At 46.8% G+C, this 5,506-nt stretch overlaps 1 long non-coding RNA gene across 2 annotated transcripts; it reads left to right on the top strand.

The window, feature by feature from the left end:
* The first annotated feature begins 1,189 nt into the window (after window positions 1-1,189).
* Window positions 1,190-4,971, top strand: LOC147917164 (uncharacterized). Of its 2 annotated transcripts, XR_015551850.1 has the most exons (5): window positions 1,190-1,400; window positions 1,658-1,735; window positions 3,955-4,191; window positions 4,336-4,450; window positions 4,946-4,971. It is a non-coding gene; the product is annotated as an uncharacterized LOC147917164 (long non-coding RNA). The 2 variants fall into 2 exon arrangements; XR_015551849.1 differs by lacking the exon at window positions 4,946-4,971 and having other exon boundaries at window positions 4,336-4,939.
* The last annotated feature ends 535 nt before the right edge of the window (window positions 4,972-5,506 follow it).

The following is a 5,506-nucleotide window of genomic DNA, read 5'->3' as shown; positions in this document are numbered from 1 at the left end:
GGTGCAGTGCAGACGCTCGTTGCCGGCCGAGGGCTAGCTGACAAAGTCGCACATGTTGTTGGGGTCCGGAATCGGGGGCTGGAGGCAGGACGTGGGGAGAAAAGAGCATGCACATCACTGATTACCCCAGCGGAGCACTGGCTGGCAGCTCGGGGAGGGTTAACTGTGCGGTGCGGAACGATGACTCCCAACTCTGGGCGCACGTCAGAACCTCCTGGCAGCTTTCAGAGACCTCAGCCCGGATCCCACCACAGACGATGGAACTGGAATCTTGGGGGGGTGAGCCTGGGCATGTGTATGTTCTAAAAACTCCCCAGGCGATTTTAACGAGCAGCCAGGGTCCAGAATCACTGGTGTGGAACCAAGAGTGTAAAGCAACTTGAAGAAAATATCACAACAGATTCTAAAACTCGGATGTTTTAGGAAAAAATTAACCAAGAAGTCAATCTGATACTTAGAAGCAGAGACAGAGAACAAAAAAGAGAACACAGGAAGCAACCTACGGGGGGAGGGCCAGAGAGAACGGGGAACCCACACTGGAACAGCCACAGGCAGGTCCAGTCCACATACTACCATAGCGACAGACCAGTTCTCAAGCTCCAGTCAGCATAGAGGACGCTGACAGCGAGGGCTGGGTGAGGGTCGCCCCTGCACACAGTGATGAGGAGAGCAGGCCCCAGGATTGACAGGGTCCCATCCTGACTGTTCCCCTAACGAGCCACAGAGCAAGTCCCTCACTTCTAAGAACGCGTTTCCTGCTTTCTCAAGAGGGGACAACGGCAGCATCTGCCAGGGAGTCAGGACTGAACAAGGCAGACTGATCATCAGGACGACAACGGCAGCCACGCTCGGGATACTGCCCCTGCCATGAGAAAGCTAATGCCTATCACACAAGGTGACTCTCTTGTGGACACTAAGGGTGATGCTGGGGACAGACTGTGCGCGTGGGAGACCGAGGTGGGACTTTGCGGAGCCGCACACCTTCATCTTGCAGAGGAGCAGACGTGACTCTGTGCTCCTGCTCTGGGACTCTCGCCTGTGCTCCCTGTCTCTGCCCTCCTCTTGGCGAGCCTTCGGGAACAGGCAGCCAGCACGAGTGAGGGAGGAGGAGAAGGTGAGTGGAAGCGCTTTACCTTGATGGTGGGGATGAAGGCAGTGGGGAGGTGGGAGCAGAGGCGGGGGGCAGGGTCAGCTTACTGAAGTCCTTGTCCTCTCGCAGGGCGCTGGCGATGGCCTGCTGGCACAGCAGCTGCAGGCCGGACACGCGGTGCTCCACACGGACCACGTACGGGGCTGGTCCTGATGCCATCAGCAGCCGCGAGTCCCGGTGTCCCCAGCAGATGGAGATGATGGGGCGCTGCCAGGAAGTGAAGGGAGACTACACTTAAGCTGTCGCTCTTGTAAGCAAAGATCATGCACGCTTGTGTCAAGCCAAATCAAGTGACCTGATAGTTCTTGAGGATATTGGTTTTAAAAAGCACAAGAGAGGATGTTAAATACCATATTACAAAAATTCAGTATTTCCATTGAAAAGCAGTTAGATCCCCAGGCCACAGCACAAAGCGCTGGAAAAGTTTTACAAAGTTCTTTTACACGTATTATCTCATTGAATTTGGTGCCATAAAACCTAACTCAGCTCTTGTGACGTTTCTCCCAGGAGATGCAATCAGCCTGGGGGACTGTACCGCATACTCCTTACTGAAGCTCTGCTATCTGCAACCCCAAGTAACTGCTGGTAGGTATTCCCATGGCTTGGGGAGGTGGGGAGGAGGCAGACCAGACGGCTCTTCCCTTTTGTCCCGACAGGGAGCATTTTAGAGTCAAACCATCACTGGATTTGGGGTCACGAGCTATGTGACCTGGGAACTATGATGTAACCCTTGGAAGTCTCCTACTTTCTCATGAGCAAAGTGGGAGCTGTGAGGACTAAAGGAGATGAAAGACGTCAAGTGCTCTGGGACCTAGCACCAGTTATAACCCATAGATATTAAGCCACTGTTATTCTCAGCCATCCTCGAGCTGATGGGGCAGAAAGAAAGTAGAAAGCTATCTGGAAAGGGGAGAGAGGGGAACACAGCCCCTGTGGCAGCTGCTCGAGGGGTCTGTGGCCATCATTTGCTTTGAAAAGGCAGGCTGAAATCCAAATGTGCAAGTTAGAAACTAGTTGTACTGAAAAAAATCCAAAGCTTTAGGGGTGCCATCTATGTAAGATGAGCCAAGGAAGAAAGAGGGAGGTGGAGGGAGTGATGGGGAAGCAGCGAGGGAATTTCTTCACTCCGATCTGGACAGATGGAGTTCTAATTTAATGAGGTCTTGAGGGGTTTCAATGATCAGAAGTGGGGCTATCAGATCTTTTATATGAATGACAGATAGGAACAGAGTTTTCCCAACACTTTAGTGACAAACATCAAGATAAAAGGAACACATGAAGACGCTTGCTTAAAATCGCCTCCAGGGTCGGCTAATCCTGGTTTGAACTTCAAAACAAAATGCCAGGCTGAAGATAATTCATCTTCCATTTCCATCACAGTGAGGCCAGGCAGCCACAGCCTCGTGGACGAGGACCACGGAGCCTAGAACTCAAGTCTGGGGGCTTCCGGCGTACTTCCAAGATGGGCCTCCTTATAAGAGGATCCCACATGGAGGGTAGACCCCAGAGAGGGGCCTGTTAATTTAGAGCAAGGCAGAATCTCTGCTGAAGACAGGGCAGACAGCACATTAAAAATACACACCAAATGTATTTGGGATCATCAACCCCCTTACGTGCAGGTTAGGACTAAAGTTCTATTCCTACCAAAGTCGTGCTTAATCTTAAAGATACACGCCACCCGCCACCCCTGAGCCTCCTAAGATAATATGTACAACTTAGAGCTCAAGTCATGAAGGGCAGTTTTCACTTAGCACAATCTGACTGGTTGGAACTGGCTGCAGAAATCTCAGACACTGCTTTCTCCCAATTTCCCATTACTTTTGAGCCCATTTATCTGACATGCCAAGGGTTATGGTGTACGAATTACATATATATATATATTTTTTTATCCTCCTGTGTCCTCCCTCCTTCTGGTTCTGTTTTTCGTAGTAACTATCTCTATGTAACAGTTGATTACAATTTTGGGGAGGATCTTACATACTTATCATAATGACAGTTTTATATATCTCTTACGTCTTTGTACAAAAGAACTTAAACCACTTAGAGTTTCAAACTGGATAAAAATCCTCTCTGTTACATTTACATGTACAATCACTAAGCGTCATAACAAAAATAACAATTATGTCTTAAAAACTTACCTACGTTCCAATAGCACATTGAGTTATCTTGATAAGCACATATATTATCTCATTTAATCTTAACTCTACCACGTAGGCATCACTATTCCTATTTAACATATGAGGAAACTGAGCTAAGAGAAGCTAAGTAACTTGGTTACAGCCAGTAAACAGGAGAGCTGCAATTCTCACCCGTTTCCCTCTCAACCCCACAGCTTATGCTCATCTTACTACAAGGTGCCACCACTCTTTTTTTGTTTTTTTTTTGTGAGGGAGATCAGCCCTGAGCTAACATCCATGCTAATCCTCCTCTTTTTGCTGAGGAAGACCAGCTCTGAGCTAACATCTATTGCCAATCCTCCTCCTTTTTGTTTTCTTCCCCAAAGCCCCAGTAGATACTTGTATGTCATAGTTGCACAGCCTTCTAGTTGCTGTATGTGGGATGCGGCCTCAGCATGGCCGGAGAAGCAGTGAGTTGGTGCGTGCCTGGATCCGAACCTGGGCCGCCAGTAGTGGAGCACGCGCACTTAACCGCTAAGCCACGGGGCCGGCCCAGTGTCGCCTCTCTTAAGTGTCAGTATAGCGATACAACCACCTGAGAACGCGTAATGGCCCACTACCAAACTTAACTATCTGCCCATCACAGATAATAACGAGCCCAAATTCTCCCCTCTGGTCTCCCCTTAGTTCATTTGCTCAAGGCCATTTTACCCAGAAACAAACCGAACAACATGTCTGTAGAAGAGACACACAGACAAGAGGAGAAACAAGCCGCATAAACAGCCAGCCAAGGGACAGGGACTGGAATGATTCCTCACGGCAGAAAAGGATCCAGAGGTCACGTGGGCCCACAAGCAGGGATAAAGTAGCCAAGGAGTCCTGGTAGATGAGCAGGAAGCAGCAGTGGGACAGCCTGTCTCCGAGGTGAGGAAGGACCGTGCTGCTTCATGCTGGGCCTTGCATCAAGGAGAAAACACAACTGCTTGTTGTGTTTGTACTTGTGATGCAGACAGACCCTAATGAAGTAAATTGTTTACTGATTTTTTTTTATTGTTTTTGTGTCAATAGCTTGTCCGAGGATTAAAAAGTAAGCCGCATTGTTTGGTGGAGAGCCCTACAGGAAGCGGGAACAGCTTAGTCTCACTCTGTGCTGCTTTGGCGTGGCCACAGGCTCTTCTTCGTGGTGAGTGTTTGGTTGATATATTCAGCTTGATTATTGGGACTTGAAAAAAATATAATAAAGTACTTTTTATCCAGAATGATTCATTTAAGGAAATAGCAGTAACTAAGAATATACTTTTGGTCTTTCTTTTAATCCTCCCTGCTTGATATTTTAATGAATCTCAATATAAACGAATACTCAAGTGGTTGTGCCTTTATTACATTATTAATCTTTGACTGTTGTCTTTTTGTAAGTTATGTAAATTGATGATAATTTCTCTATAAATGTCTCTGACAGCATAAGTGTTTCTCTCCTGTCCTAATTTGATGCTACAGATAGGGTGACCAACTTGTCCAGATTTGCCAGGTACTTTCCCAGGTTTAGCCCTGAAAATCTTACAGCCTGGGGGACCTCCCAATCCTGGGCAAATTCGAGTGGTTGCTCACTCTAGCTGCAGAGGATGATGAATGTTTGTTTAATTAGAAATATTGTGAATAGAGGTTCTTTCACTTTGAGGGAAGCCAGCGGATGAAAGCTTAAACAAGCATTCATCATCACTCTGCAGCTAGAGTGAGCAACCACTCGAGGCTGCCCAGGAATGAGAGAGTCCCCAGGCTGTAAGATTTTCAGGGAGCTAAACCTGGGAAAGTACCCTGTAGCAAATCTGGACAAGTTGACTCACCCTATCTGTAGCGGCAATTTAGGACAGGAAAGCAACATATGCTGTCAGAGACATTTATCTAGAGAAAATTATCATCAATTTTACATAACTTACAAAAAAGATGACAGTCAGTGTAATAATGTAATAAAGGCACAACCACTTGAGTATTCGATTTTATATTGAGTTATTCATTAAAATATCAAGCAGGGAGGATTAAAGAAAGACCTTAAAGAAATATATTCTTGAATTTACTGCTGATTTCTATTAAACCAGAATCATTCTGGATAAAAGCTACTTTATTATATTTTTCAAGCGCATTCCACAATAATCAAGCTGAATATATCAGCAAATACTTACCACCTGAAGAAGAGCCTGTTGCCACGCCAAAGCAGAACAAGTAAGACTAAGCTGTTCCC

The sequence above is a fragment of the Ceratotherium simum genome, chromosome 4, assembly GCF_057802395.1.
Source record: "Ceratotherium simum simum isolate JZ-2026a chromosome 4, ASM5780239v1, whole genome shotgun sequence".
Lineage (NCBI taxonomy): Eukaryota > Metazoa > Chordata > Mammalia > Perissodactyla > Rhinocerotidae > Ceratotherium > Ceratotherium simum.
The sequence above is the reverse complement of the archived record's forward strand: the minus strand, read 5'-3'. Positions and strand labels throughout refer to the sequence as shown.